Raw genomic sequence first — 17,595 nt, 5'->3', positions numbered from 1 at the left:
ATTGGTATCTTTTTGGGTCGTTACATATAATTTGTTAAAATTTTAAAGCTTTGACCCTATTTGCTCTTGGAAGCTAATCTAGTTTTGCCGGTTTCGAGAGGATAAGGTCTTTGCTTGGTTAAAAGAATATAGTATTAGTATTTATTTTAGTTTCAGCTTGAAATTTGTTAAAATTACTCAAATTGTATTTTTAAATTTTTTTTTTAACAGAAGTCTAATTTAGATTTCACCACTTAATAAATTTACTTTAACCCCTTTAAAAATGAATGGTAGATGCATATGGTGACTTTCAGTTGCCATACCAATTTTAACTTGTCTCAAATTATTAAAACAAATTTATTTTTATTTTTTTCCAGAAAAAAAAATACCTGGATAAACCATGCCATGTTTAAGAATTACTACCAAATATGGAGAAACTCTTAGCACAGATACAAACATAGCCACAAATAAAGCTGCTTATATGACTGAAGATACCAAAAGTGACCAGGGCCGGGTACAACCCAGATTACTGGAAACGGGTCTGGAAAGAACACTTTGTTCAATCAAACCATTACTTATTGGGCCCAAGACCGGAAGATCAGTTTGGAAGCCCAATCTCAAAGCAAAGGAAATGGGCTCATATCCATAATGAGCCCAAAGGATCAGCCCAGCGTGAAGAGTTAGTTAGGAAGTTTCTAGAATGTTTGTTGAAGTCTATAAATAGACTGAAAAGAAAGGGAAAAAAGGAGAAAAATATTTTTTGAAGTGTAAAATTATTCTTTCCAAATCGAGAGGGAATATTTCTTGTATCTTCAATGGTGCCGTCTGTGGAATCGATCGAGATTGATTCGTGAAGAAGAAGCTTGATCTCTGGAAGTTGTATTCAGATCAGCGAGATTATGATCAGTCTTGTAGAGGCTTGGTTTTAATTGATCTTTGGAAATTGGAGTCGGATTTGCATAATCACAATTTGTTTTGCAGAGGTAGATCTGACGAGCTCATGGCAGGAAAGATTCAGATCCAACCGAAGGAGATCGGAATTCAGCCAGTCCGAGACCAAATCTAGTATATTCGGATTAGCAGAGTTCAGGTCTGATCATGAATTCACGATTGATGACTTTGCTTCGATCAAGAACAATGATAAGAGATGAGAGTTTTAATCCACAAGAGAATGACCAGCAAACAAAGCTCGATGAATTAATGAGCATGATTGAAGCTCTGAGAAGAGAGAATGCAGAATTAAGAGCTGGAATGGAGCGCCGAGAAGTTCCAATTATTCCACGACCGCCTCCGGTAGGCGAAAGAGTTGTGCAAATGAATATTGCTCACCAGGTTGAACAGGAAGCGAACGTTCACCTGGATTTCCGTCGCAAAGAGATCAGGCCTGACGATATTTTGCCAAATGTTTATCATGTAGAAGATCGGGAAGGATCTGTCCATTTGGATCCACATCGCGAACGGATTAGAAGAGAAGAGTTCATGGAGATCGATCCACACCATGAGAGGCTTAGACGGGAAGAAGCCATGAAGTTCGGTCGTAACAAGGCCACACCATCATGGCAGAGGGAGTTAACGCAGGAAAGTTCATTCGATCCTCCTTACCGACCGTCTGTAACAACCCAAATCGGGGGTCCGAATCGCTAACCGGGTCCTTAACCAAACCCGAGGACACACTAGGGGTAAAATGGTCATTTCATGATAAAAGGGGATAATAAGACCTTAAACATGTCAAATGGGGTTTAAAATAGTCATTCTATGATACTAGGGCCATCGGTTGTGAATTCCTAAAAGTACCCTTACCCGGTTCAAGGAAAATTTCAACACTATCCCACTTAAATGATCATAACTCTCAACATGAATGGAATTTGAAGATAAAATTGGTTTCATTGGAAAGCTAACTCAAAATCCTTGAAAATGGACTCAAGAATGACCCTATTTGGGTTTAGAACAAAGAAGTTATGACCGTCCGAAATCAAATGTTCCAAGCTGACAATTGAAGAAGGCAAAATAGTGCATTGGGGGACTTGAATCGATTCAGTGGGGCTGAACCAGTTCAAGATGGGCAGTCTTCCCATTTTTAAACCAAAGACCCCCCTTGAATCGGTCCAATGGGGTTGAATCGGTTCAAGATGCCCAGAACCTCAAAAATGCCCCAAACAGCCTAAAATTGTGATCCTGTGCACTTTGGCACTACTTTGGTCCCTTGGTGACCTTACTCAAAGCCCAAACCTGTCCCAAGTATTCCATTTGATGATGAAACTAACACAACTAGGGAGTATTAAAATCACATAAGGCCATATGTAAGTCCGATACACCATTAAAATTAAGCAAATCCGTTATACATAAAAAAATATGTCCTTAAGGCCTTACATAGCTATTGAAATCATAGTGAGGCCACAAAATACAAATGGATGGTCTTAAGACCATTTTCAATAATGTAAAAGATACAAAATGAACCCTAGTATTATTTACAATAAAAAGGGTAAAATACACATCGATCACAAAAAAGTCCAAATCCGCCAACTCGACTAAACTGGTGGTGGACTGTTGTCCGCCACTTCTTTGCCATGACCTGAAAAATGTTAATAATAAAGGGGTGAGCATAAAGTTCAGTAGGAAGTGTCTAAGACACACTTCTTATATCCCCGTGAATCCACGCAAAGAACAGGTAAAAAGGTAAACGGGATCATACTACGGGGACTACATATCAACAATTACAACGACAAGTATATAACAAATGTCATCAAATCCCAAATACACCATACACACTAATGAAATGCAATGTCATGCAAATGTCGCTCCCCATCTGAACATTTCCGTTTCATCGTACCAAATCTTTAATGCAATCCAACCCATAACACCTCTATAGTATCACGAGGAGAGGGTTGGCTAGCAATCCCCGACCACATGGCAACTCCATTAAGACGACCCTAGTTTTTAGGCCAGCGTGTCCTGTGATGAACAGAAGATTGACTCGATAACGGATCCAGATGCGGAAACAAGAAACAAGACTCTAATAAGTTAAAGTGACCTTCCATAAGGTCGTGGAACTTAACAAGAACTGATGCGAAAGCAAAAGGTCAAAAATATGACAAATAAGCCCCCAGGGGCAAAATAGTCGTTTTAAAAAAATGTGTATTTGGGTGCCATCGAGCACATCGCTGGAAAAACAACAAAAAAAATAATTAGGCTAGACTCAAGAATCGCATGATTCGGAGTCCGGACAAAGGAGAAACGACCTGACGAAGAAAAACGAGCACTTAAGGCTAAAAGGGTAAACTGGTAATTATCCAGGAAGATCTGGATGCAACCGAGCACACCGTTGGAAAGACAGCGAAAAATTAGTCAAGTTTAAAAAAAAGTTCACTCGATTTAGAGTCTGGACGAGGGAGAAACGAGGGTTTGAAGTTGAGACGTCGCGGCGGCCTAACGAGGGGCCATGACAGCCCCATGCGCACGTCCATGCGCGCACTGGGTGCACCCATGGCTGGCAACAACCCATAAAGCTGTTGTGAGGTTATTTTTCAGAAAAATCTAGAACAAAAGCTGAATTTGGAGGCCTAAATGAATTTTTTTACAAAAACACAAAGAAGAAACCCCCCTCAAAATTGAGTTTTCTACATGATATGTAAGAGAATAAAAAAAAATGCAATGTAGAATACCCAAAATGCCCCTCCATGAAATCTGGTCATGGAGGTCCAAAAAGCTGCTAAATTGAAAAACTAAGAGCTGAATTTCGTAAGCGATTTCCGATATCAAGACGACATTTTCTGGAAAAACACGGAAAAGAAACCCCCCTTAAAATCATGTTTTCTATTCAACCATATTGAAAGAAGAAAATAAAACCGCAGTGAAAAGTCTATAATGCCCCTAGATCAGAATATGCAAAAAAAGTGCGAAATGAATTCACAAGAGGCTCAAATCACCAAGGATGAGGTTTTACCCGGAAACGACCATGTAAACGTAAATTACCTATTAGGATGTGCTACAATGGTTCACGACTTAAAAATACCACCGATGCAAAATTCGACCCCCCAACGGGCAAAAAGGCAAAAATGGAACTTGGAATGAAAACTCGGAATCCAAAAATATAAAATGGAGTCAAATAACCGTTTGGCCCTTGGCTACACTTCATACAAGATTAATAAGACCCTATGAAAGAATGAGAATAGAATTCCCACACCCGATGCAACCATGGTGAAGCATTGACTTCCAATTTTTCAAGATTTTCATAATATTTCATGAAGCAATGATCACTGGGAAGGTGTCATTTAAACCCAAGAAAGTATACTTGAGCTTTTCTGGTAGTGGCTTAAGCTCAAGCTTAGGAGGAGACTCTAAAGAAGGAATAGACGGAGTATTAGAAAGTGATGGAAGAGGCTCTAACCTAGATTTCCATGGAGGAATCTTTGTGATAGGAGTGGAATTGAGCAAAGAATTCACTTCAGCTATTGAAGCATCGATATCAAAATCTTCATAGTTAAAGTGATTCAGACAAGCTTCTAAAGGATCGTTGGCCAAAATAGATGGGAGTGATTCCTCAACCAACTCATCAATAACATCAAGGAAGAAACATTCACTATCATTGTGGGGATGATGAATAGCATTGAAGATGTTTAGCTTGACTTTCATATTCCCAAAAGATAAATCCATGGCTCCAGTCGTATAGTTAATGCAAGCATTCGCTGTGGCTAGAAAAAGTCGCCCAAGAATGACTAGAATATACTTTTTGGAATCGTGGACTGGTTCTATATCAAGAACTAGAAAATCGACCGGAAAATAGAACTTGTCCACTTTTATAAGTACATCTTTAACAAGACCTCATGGTTGTCTGACAGAATGGTCAACAAGCTGTAGAACAACTGACGTAGGTTTTAACTTTCCTAAACCTAACTTCTCATACACCGAGTAAGGAATAAGATTAACACTTGCTCCAAGGTCAAGAAGTGCTCGTTCTATCACATTGTGTCCAATGGTGCAAGAAATTGTAGGAGCTCCAGGATCTTTAACCTTTAGAGGAATGTTGTATTTAAAAATAGTACTGACATGCTCGGTGAGACAACCTTTCTTAAGAACTTGGCTTTTGGATTTTCTCTTAAGAGTGCACAAGTCCTTTAAAAATTTGGAATAGACTGGAATTTGCTTTATAGCATTGAGCAGAGGAAGACTGATTTTAACCTGCTTAAAGACCTCCATCATATCTTGAATTTTCTCCCCTTGTTTACTAAAGTGAGAGGGTTCCTTGAGACATTCAGGATAAGGCGCTTTTGGCTCATAAGCTATCTCAGGGTTAGGAGCAAATAAAGAAGTAACTCCACTTTTAACTCCTCTTGTAGATTGTAGAATAGCACTTGAGGAAACATCCTTGGGATTTGGATTTTGAATGATATGAATTATGGGAATCCTAAGCCTTTCTTTTTCCTCCTGTCCTTTTTCAACTTGGTTATCAACCACTCGACCACTCCTCAATGTAGTGATAGCCTGAACTTGCTCATGATGAATACCTGAGGAATTGGTTTCATCAATCATGTAAGTCTGCCCTTTCGGGTTAGCTATTGGCTGACTAGGCAGCTTTTCATCCTCTCTTCGAGATAGAGTACTCACTATTTGCCCAACTTGTGCCTTTAGCTTTGCTATGGCTTGAGAATGAGAATTAAGAAGTTGGGTATTAGCTTTCAGATCAACCAGAGCATTGAGTACTTATCCCTCAAACGCAGAATTTCTAGGAGGAGGTGGAAGATTAGGAGCTTGAGTGGGTTGATTTCTAAACTGAGGTAGACGATAAATACCAGATTGGTTGAAAGAATTATTTTGTGGCATAGGATTGGATGAATTTTGATATTGCCCCTGAGATTAGGGAACAGTGTTTCCTTGATTTGGATTATGCCATGACAGATTAGGATGATCTCTCCAGCCAGGATTATATGTAGGAGAATATGGATTATAGGCTAGTCTAGAGAATGCAGCATTCACTTACTCCTGTAGGATCTCAGGTGATTGTCCCAGCATAGGGCAAGCGTCAGCAAAATGGTTTGGATTAATACAGATGGAACAAAATCATCTGGCTTTACTCTTGTTGCTAATCCACAAACTGCCTTAGGTAAGGCAGTTAGTGGATTAGCAACAAGAGCAAAACCAGATGATAAATTTGATTGAACCTATGGTTCAAGGCTTTTATTTGAGCGGCTAACTCACTAGATTTATCTACTTCATAAAGTTTTTCAACCTTATGTATTCCAGGTGAAGTCCTACATAGTTCCCAAGCGTCAGCCAGACTCTTTCGAAGAAAAGCTCCATTGTTAGAAGCATCGACTATATTTCTATAAGAATCAGTAAGACTATCATAAAAGATCTGTATTAAGTGCCATTGAGCAATATCATGGTGTGGACACTTCCTCAGAAGATCGTTATATCTCTCCCATGCATCATGGAGCTGTTCTCCAGGGATTTGGGAAGATGCCATGATTTATCTTCTCATTTGCGTGGTTTTACCCACATTGTAGTACTTCTTCAAGAACTCCTGTTGCAACATATCCCATGTAGATATGGAATTTGTTGGAAGGGACTACAACCAAGTTCTTGCTTTTTCCTTGAGAGAGAATTGGAAAAGTCGGATTCTGAATGAATTATTGGTAAGAGTATTCAACTTGGTAGTGGAACACAATTCCAAAAATACATCCAGATGCTTATAGGGATCCTCTGTTGCATACCCATGGAAGGTAGGAAGCATTTGGATCTTAGCAGGATTGATCTCAAAATGGGTTGCATCAGTATCCAAAAGAACAAAACATAAAGGAGAAGTGTATATGGTGGGAATAAAATGGTCCCTCAATTGTGGTTGTGGAGGGACAGGTGGAACCTGTTCTCCATTCCCATTACCATTATTTCCTGGTGCATTACGTTGTTCAGCCATAGTATCAGAAGAACTTCTTATTGAATTTAGATGTTTGTTAAGCTTTCTTAACTGTCTAAGAGTTCTCTCTATTTCAGGATCATGCACTAAAGGAGTTGTCCGATTATGGCGAGTTAACATGCACTGGTTCCACTAATCCTAACAGTAGCAAAAATAAAATATTCCAAGAAATAGAAAATAATAAGAACTCATAAAAGGTTAAATAAACCGAAGCTTTTTCTCCCTTAAGCGTCTTTGTCCTCACTGCTAACTTATACCTGAAAAGAAAAAGAAGTAAGGTGAGATATCAGAGAGTCCGAAGACTAGTAAACCAAAATAACTAATTAAAAACTAAAATAAAAACTAATCTCTCCAGTAACGGCGCCAAAAATTATTGTGATAATTTTATTCGCAATAGAACGATTCCTTGCAGAATAGTGCTACAAAAAGAGATGTCAAACCCATAGGAAGAAGAGATTTATATTTAGTCTTTAACTTTGTTCTATGGTTTACAGGTAACTTGGTTGGAAAGTTTGTTGGTTATCACGGTTTAAAAGCAAAGTAAATAAATATAATGATCAGAGAGAGAGGAATCTTAGGGCTTTGACTTCACCACAACCGTATATTACAGTTAATTATACTAACATTGGGAATTTAATAATGATATTTTCCAAAGGAATTGAACTCAATAACATTCGTTCAATTCGGGTTTTAAAAAAAGATATTTTACAAAATTAGGTAACTATAACCTATCTGCGGTTAGCGTGGATTATCCGTTTACCTACTCTAACTACTTTAATTACGTTAACTATGTTGCAAACAATTTACCTTCCTTAAGCATAGACTATGAAAACATTCTTTTGCAAAATACGTTGGAATACCATTATATGATCTCTATTCTTGTGTCCAGTAGGGCTCCGCCAGATACCGTACAACAAGGTAGGTTGAGAATATAAAACAGACTATTACATTTAAGACAAGGTAGTAACAGTTTATAATCTACTAAAGTATGGAAACCACTTGAGTTGTCTCAAGTGCTCATAGTCATATAATCAAGAAAATACATATATTAAAATTAATCCCAGAGTTAAAACAATCAAACCATAATATTTAGGTCGGGTTACATCAGTGCCCTAAGAGAGGAATTAGCTACTCATGACAAGGTTGGATATCATCTGTGTTGAGTTCATCTCCTTTGTCACGGATGACACTTCTCTTCTCAGGATCTTCACTCTTAAGGTTATAGAAACCCTAAAAGCCACCACACCTTTAGCCTTCTGAATACACCGGCAAATAGATTGAAATTTCGGACCCCTTCTATCAAGGCTTATGCCTTCTTTTATAGAAAAAATATATATATATATTTGGTAGGCTTTTAGGTCTTCTAGCCCAACTGGGATGAAATTCGGCTGATTAAGAGAGCAATCCCGTACTTTAGATGTGACATGTTATGAAAGGCTCGAGCTTTAGGAACACAAGGCTCGAGCTTTACGGTGCAGGCTCGAACTTCAGGAACAAGGCTCGAGCTTCTCTGAATGGATGCTCGAGCTTCAATGAATGGTGCTCGATCTTCACTTTGACACTTAGTCAATTTTCTTCAACTATTTTCCGAAGCGTCTTTTTCTTCAACACTTAGCATATTTCTGGGACTGGATTCTTTTAACATTGCTCGATCCATGCTTCTTGGGCTCGAGCATTTGGGACACCAGGCTCGAGCTTCAGTTGTTAGTGCTCGATCCTTAATCGATGGTGCTCGATCCTAGAGGTGAGGCACGAGACCTGGGAGCGTAGCCTTGTAAATAAATCAACTCTTTAATTTTTGACGCCTCATACTCAAGTTTGAGGGTCAAGGCTCGAGCATCCTTAGTTAGGGCTCGAGCACCTTAGGGTAAGGCTCGAGCTTCAAAGTACGAGGCTCGAGCTTTTGAGCCTTGTTAACTTTTCTTCTTTCTTTGTTATGATGCTCAAGCCTCAACACTTGGGCTCAAGCTCTAAGGCTTGAATATCTTCAAACTCACCATTTAAGCTCTTGTCTTACTCTGAATGACCGGTAACGACTCTGTAAGCTTCGATATCATCATAAAGTCTCGGTTTTAACCATTTATTTGGGAAAGTACCTACAAACACACATTAAACATAAATTAGTCTAACTATGATAAAAGTATCACTTTATGCCTTAACATTTATGTATTTAGGGGCTCGAATATACATATATTCAGCGCTCATCAACAATCTAACAAAAAAAAAAAAAAAACCTTTATTATTATTTTTTGTTATTCCTATTTTTTTTACTAGTAGTTTATGTTATTAACCTTTCGCACATGGCTTGATACTACAAAATTTGTAATCAATTTATGGCCCGCTGCCAGGAACTGGTTACTTAGTTTACTTTATCATATTATATATCATTATTTTGTTATTTTATTTTTAATATTTCTCTTATCTTAAAGTTTGAATTTATTCTGAACACAACCAATGATTTTTTTATTCATTTGGTAGTTATATTAGATCATTTTTTCAAGTTTAATCAAACTTGAACGGGTTAGGACTGCAAAATTACTATTTTGCCCTTTCTTTGATCTAGTGTTAGGAGTGTTGTTGCAAATTCGACTCTAGGTATGTCCCCATGGTTTTGGGACGCTCTGGACCCAATTGTGAAGTCTATTTTATGATCCGGTGGTCAAATTTTTTAGCTTAACCAAACTAGTTTTACAGGAATACCCTCACAAATGGGTAGGGGCAAAATTGGGTGACTATACTGTGGTTGGAATGAGTGGCAGTAGAGGTGTTATGGTGTTGTAGTGTGATGCTTAGTGCCTGATGAGCAGAGTAGTTTAAGGTATGATCCAAATGCGGTATGGAAATTACGAGTTGTTTGTTGTGTGTTGTCAGGTAGGTGATGGATTATGTGCCAGTTGAGGCAATTGTGGAACGGGTAATCATGTGTCGTTGTATTGCATAGATTTTCTCATTAGGAGATTATTGGGTAGGATGGGATGCGGTGTCCAACGTGCAGTGATGGTTTCTAGTGTTAGTATGTTGAGGGTGCTAGTGCTTTTATCTAATTAGTTTTGGTTAGCATGGTGTTGTAGAGAAGTGTGTGCGAGGTTTCTGTGTTGATTGTGTAGGACGGTCCGTTAGTGGTGAGGTCGCTTGGATTGGTGTTCATGGTATTTTATGTGTTTCCAAGTTGGTTATTCTGCTTGTGTATAAGGAGTTCATTTCATCTCAGGTGAGATTGGGTATCCATGGTTGGACGAACGATGAGTAGCGTGTGACAGGTTGTCGGGTGCATTTGGGTGCGATTCGTCAGTCTTTGTGAGAACTTGGTTCATTATCCTTTTCATTTGTTCTGGTCCTGACAAAGGCATCGATTGTTGTGAGCCTTGTTCTCCAATTAGGAGTTGTGCGCGTTCGTGGGTGGACGGACCTGTTTATGGTTTGTTATGTCGTTAGGGTTCATCGATAGAAGCTCTGGTTGAAGGGGGTTGACTCACTCTTTCGGTGGGAGGTAGAGTATTTGATTTCTATAGTGCTCATTTTGAGTGTGGTTTTAACCGGTGGTATATGAGGCACGAGTTGTCGAATATGGATTGTATGTTTTCAATGTCTAATACTGGTGGTGATGGCAAGGAATTTGTCATGAATGAAAAATTGAGAATGATTATGGGATTCCATTAAGGAATAATGGGAATGATTAACTTTGGTTTTGAGGTTTCGGACATGAGATAGTCGTATTGTGTGTTTTGACAAGGTCAGAATTGAATCAAATGATGTTATGAAGTTGTTTACCTGTTATGGGTATTATGAGAAGATTAGGGAGCTTTGATGCTGATCGATGATTGAGACATTTGGTGCCTTATCGTTTTGTTTGTTATGGTTATATGGTTGAGGTATGATTGAGATTATGAGAATAGGTATATGACTGTATAGTTGTTGAAGTTATGTAGAGTGATGGATTGATAGCGAGTAGATCTCATTGTTATTTTGTAGACTGTGTGAGATTGTATTTGAAGTGTGGACTTGAGGACAAGAACGACGTCTGTGCTGAGACTGGATCGAGGATGAGGATGAGGATGGCCTAGCCAACCATTTCTCCTGAATCAATCCCTCTTTAGCGCGATGTTGGGTCAAAGGTCAATGATTGTTTTAAGTTGACACGAATAGTGAGAGTATGGTGTTAGGCGTGTGTTACTGGGGTGGTGTGGATTCAGGTGGTTTGTCTCGAGTGACGAGGTGTACTAGGTGGGACTAAGTGTCCAATCCGTTTGATTATTAAAGATTTTGTTTTGAGGATTTGTGCCCTAGGTACAAGATAGTGCATTTTGCTGATTTAGTGACTAAGGTTTATGCAGTCATTGGGGGACTCATTGTTTAATCATCTTGAAGTTGTTAAGTGTAATGATTATCATGTAGTGTGATTAGTAACCGTTGATACGGTTATGTGGTGGTGTGGCTACGTATTAGATAACAAGTGTTTGGTCTGTCAAGGATGTGTAGATTAGAGTTAAGATTGATTGAGTAATGAACAAAATTCCTTGTTTGGGGTTTAGTGTGTCTTTTAAATGATGTGTTGAGGTTAGATGTTGTCTTTTGGTAGTCTGGTGACTGTTTTTTTCTTGGGCTTTGGAGCTTTTTGTGACTATATAGAATAGATTGATGTTCGTTTTGAGTCAAACGTAAGGTCTAGTTAATCTTGTGTTTTGATGAAGAGAGAGATGGGTAACAGTATTGGATTTTGGTGGCAGTGGCGTGTGATTGCCTGGTGACGTCCGGTGTCAAAGGCAATAATGTCGGTGAGTTCATAGTCTCGGGGTTTTATGAGGTGTTCTTGGGAACTATGTGGCTGTGGCCTTCTCCTTAAGGAAGGTAGATTTCGAGGACGAAATCTTTTAAGGAGGGTAAATTGTAATATTTCTGAATTTTACCATTTTCCATTTTTTTGGAATTTTTTCATTCATGCAAGGGCATTATCGTATTTTCTCGTTTTGCATGCTGAACACAGTGGAGTGTGCCGGTTGTGTCTGATAGTTGATTAGGACATTTGATTGAGTCTAGGACTCTTTGAAATGCCAAGGATGCCATTTTTGTTTTTTTCAATTTTTTAGGCCGGACGGTCCCGTGTGGGACCCGCTACAGGAATTGTCGCGTACGGGGGTATTTAATCCCATTTACATCTCATATATTTTATTTGATGTGTTTTATATGGATGTGATTTAATATGTGTATATATATATATAATTGTGGTGTAAAATAAAAGAATAAAAAGAAAAAAAATTTTAAAAGTGGTGGGACCCACCACCACCATTTTTATGGCTTAGTGACCACTTGGGTCTCATTCTCTCTCTTTCCCGGCTGTGCACTTCTCTCTCTCTTTTTTCTTGTTCTTTTACTTTTTTCTTTTCTTCTAAATTTCAATCTTAGATTTCTCCTTCAATTTTTGAAAATTTTTAATGCTGTTTGCGGCAAATTAAAGAGCACGGCGAGATCTATGATTTGATCGGAGCAAAAGTGGTTTTAGTGCACCCTAGAAATTTCTAATTCTAGGGCTTGGATTGAGCAAATTGGGGGTTTTTGCATCTAAGTGAGGTAGGGGTTTCAAATTCCCAATTTCTTGTTCCTTTGTGAATTTTCTTTCAATATTTGTTGCTAAGCATGCTTAATTGGAGTTGATTGCCTTGAAAATGATATAATTGTTGTACATGAACTCTATGATTATATGCATTGGTTAAATTGTATGAGAAACATGCTTAAGTGTTAATTTCCATGCCTATGGTGTTTATTATCTTGCTAAAAATTGCTATGTGGAAGCATGTTAAATTATGTAGTAGAAATTTCTTTATTTCCATGGAAATGGCAAAGTATGTGACATGTATTCATGGCATTGGGCATGAAAATGGGCAAAGTTATTTGAATTGGAAAAAGAAAGGGGTTTTTGGGAAGAAATTTGATTAAATGGTTTTGAAAAAACCCGGTCACCGTAGAGTCGCCAAAGGGCCATTGTGTTATTGTAACCTAGAGAGAACTAGAGGAAATGCCCTAGCGTGGTTGAGTTATCTGGGCCCCAAATGACGCCGCGGGGGTACCAAGGGTCAGGGACAGTAGTCAATCTTTCTCTCGTGTTTATGTGGAGTCACCAACGAACGGGTTATATTAACAGTTTGAAAAGTGATGGATGATTTTGAAAAGGAGGAGTGACATATATGTATTGCATCCATGACATGGCATTTGCTTGTTTTGAACTTGAAAATTGATGATGTGTTTTCCCCGGCTTAGTATGATCCCGTTTTCTATTGTTCTATTCATTGTTTGGATTTACGGGGTCACAAGAGGTGTATCTTAGGCACCACCTACTGAGCAATTTGCTCACCTCATCACATTTAATATTTTTCAGGACTCGGGAAGGAAGTAGGAGACGCAGACCCTTCACAAGCTTAAGGAGGATTAGGAATATATATTTTGCCATCTTTTATATATTTGCTACACTTTTGTAAAGTCTCAAAGCCACAGTTTAGAGTATTCATTTTGCAAGCCATGGTCATGTACTGTAAACTATAACCCTTGTTGGTATTTTAAAGGGAAGCGAGACTATATAAATATTTTACGATGAATGGGAAAGGAAGCTATATTTTGATTTATTATTGAAGCCTTTCAAATGTATAAGGTCATGACTTGTTACCGTAAATTTAGAATTCAGCCAGAAATCATTTTAGTGAGTTGAATCCCAGGAAGCCTTGTTTCGGCTGGCTGACCCTCACCCTCAGCCGACCGAACCCCCTCCATCAGCCAACTGACAGGCTAATTTGGAAAGTCCCGAGAGTATGCTAATTTCACAATCATTTCAGTCAGCCGACCATGTCTGTCAGTCGATCGATCCAGCCTCGTCAGCCGGCCGACCAAGGGTTTTTAGCCAGCTGATTCTTTCCCTTTGACTTACACATTTGACCACCTTTGTAAAATAGTGCCCTTAGAGTATTTTGGACCTAGGATTGACTCATGTGTCATGTATTGATGTAAGAAATGACGGTGTCATCCTTAGTTGACCTCAGGTTCGGGTAAGAACCCGGTTAATGGTTCAGACGTACAAGTTCGGGTTGTTACAAGAAAACAGCACTCGGAATTGACGCAAAATAGTGACCTAACAAATCGTGGCCGTAGGAGAACACGACCTACCATCCCACACTCATAATCCATTGGTCATTTAAGTAGCTTGATATTTTGGAATGAATAAGATTAAAAAATTAGGGGCAAAATTGTATTTTTACATATTTTTAACGAATACTTTAACGGAAAAATAGAAATGGACCTGAGTGATAGTTATTTTCGAAAGATATTTGAGAGTGATATTTGGCCAAACTTAAAGGAGTGTAAGTGAAATTAACCCTAAATTTAAGTTGATAAGAATAAGAGAGAAGAACACTATAACAAAAGTGACCTTTGTGATAGAAAATTTTACTGACAAAATCAATTTCGTTGCTAAAGGTAGCTCTTTAGTGCCGAACAAAATTTCTGTCACAAAAAGGGTATGCTTTATGCTCTGTTCGGTAGGAAGGAAGAAAGAAGGGTGGAAAGAAAATAGGAGGGAAGGAACAAAATTCCTTCATTCGGTAGGAAGGAGACACGGAGGGAAAGAATAATAAGAGGGATGTCTTATACCTCCTCATTTACAAGTTTTCATTCGCTCAAATTTGGGCGGAAGACAGGAGAGAAAATAAGTGGAGCTATTATAAAACTATTAAATTACAATATTATCCTTTCCAAATATTAAAAATTAAACCCTACACATCTCATCTCACGTAAAAAAACTATCAAAGTATTATTATTCATGAGTTATATATATATATATATCAAGGTATTATTCATGATATATATATATGGATTGTTTGTTATATAATTTCCTTATTAGTAAAAAAGAGGATTCAGAAGAAAAAATACAGAATCTACATAAAGAACCATACAATGCCATAAATCATTTTTCAGAACATATTTATAACGAAAAAAAAAAAAAAAACTCCATGTTCACACCTAGTTCGAAAAACAATAGTTACTTCACTAGTATTGCCATATATTGTAAGACGTAAGACTACAACTAGTGGTGCAAATAATTTTGAGTGTTCAGATCTCATGTTGTAATGCAAGTTAAATACAACGCAAATGGCTGAAAATAAGAATTTTTGTTTGACATGACTCTACTGGGATAATATTTGTTGAGGCTGAAATTCGCGCAGTCCGATACGATACTATTTTCCTACAAGGAAGAGAGGAAAAGATCGATGAACCTTGACGGCACCGGTGTGGTGCCTGCCAAGAGCTCTCCGACGATCAAATTTGTCACAGAGTTCTAAAAAGAAGACAGGGATTAATAATAGTTTTTACGTCGTACCGTTTTTAATGGCTTGGTGCCCTATTTATGGCTGTCGATTGGAATCATAATCGTTCCGCCGATGTTGATGGTTGATCTTATCTTCCGCTTGTGCGAAATCATAGGAGATTTGTTGCCAGATTTGTCGGGGATATGATTTAATCCTTTTGACCTCCTCCAATTATAATAGGATTATTCTTACCTGCTTAACCACGTCAGATTTCATTATCCTTGATAATGAAATCTAATCAATCTTATCGAGGGTAGGGTAGGTTTATATTTTTCCCTCTCAGTTGCCTCCCATTCCCAAACTTGCACGTCTAGCTTTGGGAATGTAATAAATAAATTTTTTTTTTCAACCCCTGTGAACAGTACCCGTGGGTATTATTCATGTGAATAGTAACTCAGGGAATTTTTTTTTTTTTTTTTTTAATACCCTTGTGAACAGTACCCGTGGGTACTATTCTTGCGGAACTATTCATGTGAATAATAACTCAGGAAATTTTTTTTTTTTTTTTTTTTTTTTTGGGACCCGAGGGAACAATACCCGCAGGTACTATTCATGGATAGTATTTTTTTTTTCCTTTTTTTTATTTTTTTATTTTTAATACCCCTATGAACAGTACCCGCAGGTACTATTCACGTGAATAGTAACTCAGGAATTTTTATTTATTTATTTATTTTTGCACCCGAGGGAACAGTACTCTTCCTTCGATAAGGGAATAAATTGTATGAGTTTCACTCCTTAATAAGGGAATTGAACTTTACGAGTTTTACTCAGGTCGTCCCTTTAGTAAGGGAATTGAACTTTACGAGTTTTACTCAGCTCACTTCTTTACTAAAGGATTTTTATTTACCATCCCTTATTTTAAGGAGATATTAATTACGGAATTCATCCAACCCGGGTCCTTGTAGTACAGGACATTCATTTACTATCCCTTATAGTACGGGGATACTGCACGTATAAACTAAAAGGAATTTTATTAAAGACCATCATTACCTCAAGGCTTATTAAAAACAAAATAACACGTGATGGAGCTACCCTCCATTTAAAATGATTAACTAAGATGCCCCCAGTCTTAATTGTGAATGACTTGATAAGGCTAATTTCAGCCGTGAGACAATTTCTAGTCGATATACTCATCTGAGTCATTCTTATGATATGTGCTGTCGCTCTGGCTGAAGAATGATTTCTTATATTTGGTATTATTTTCATCTCTGGCGAGAGGGGCAGGCCTCTTCTTGTCCTCTCCTTCCTTCCGTGCACTCATGGTCTCTTCGGCGTTGATGTGTTTTTGTGCTCTGACCAGCAACTCTATTATGTTGGTGGGGGGTTCTTTTGATAAGGAGAACAAGAATCTGGAGGTTTGGAGTCCTCCTATGAAAGCGGTCAAAGCTACATTGTCGTCCACCTCTTCTACCTGCAACATCTCTGCGTTGAATCGGGTGATGTATTCCCGAATCGACTCTTCCTTTTGTTGCTCCATGGTAAACAGGTAGGTAGCCGGCCTCCTATGCCTTTGACCTGCAATGAAGTGGCTCACAAACTGCTTACTCAATTCTTCGAAGGTGTTGATGGTTCCTGGCTTCAACTTATTGAACCAAACTCTCGCTGATCCCTTAAGTGTAGTGGGAAAAGTTCGGCACATGATTTCATCTGGCACAGCGTGTAAATGCATAAGAGCTTGAAAAGTTTCCAGGTGATCGAGGGGATCTTTGGTCCCATCGAAGCATTCGAATGAGGGCATCCTGAACTTGCTAGGTAGTGGACATTTCATAACAGCGGGGCTGAAAGGCAGGTTGGTCCTTTGTACCAGGTCATCTACGGCGGCAGGACCTTTCCCTTTCATAGCCTGCATTACATCTTCCATTTTCCCCTTGAGATCCTTGATCTGCAAGTCGAGATGGGTAACTTTCTTTGTGTTTTCCTTAAGACAGAAGGCTATGCTTTCAGGAGGTCGGGAACTCCGTGGGAGAGATGGGTGAACCATCTCTCTATGTCGGGTTCCCACCTGGCTTTATTCCACTTCAGTCTCATTTTGGGGGGGATGATTATCCTTCTCTTCAAGATTCCCATTACCTCCGTTTGGACTTGAGAGATCTTGTCCTGGAAAGTTTTGTTGAACCGGTGGAACAAGGTGTTGCAAGAGCGTTGCATTTTGCTGGATCAACTGGTTCATACCCTGACTCAGAGTTTGAACCTGCAGTTCCAACGCTTCAAGCCGTGTCCAGGTTTTCACCCGACTCTACCCTTTAACCAGATCCCTGCGATGGTGTTCCTTCGGTAACCATACCGGACTGTAAACATATATACCCAACGAGTAATTAATTGATTCAAGGGAATCGTCGTTCCCACAGACAG

This window comes from Cornus florida, unplaced genomic scaffold (assembly GCF_030987335.1).
Source record: "Cornus florida cultivar Cherokee Brave unplaced genomic scaffold, ASM3098733v1 CherokeeBrave_3.0.0_Hap2_Chr07, whole genome shotgun sequence".
Lineage (NCBI taxonomy): Eukaryota > Viridiplantae > Streptophyta > Magnoliopsida > Cornales > Cornaceae > Cornus > Cornus florida.
The sequence above is the reverse complement of the archived record's forward strand: the minus strand, read 5'-3'. Positions refer to the sequence as shown.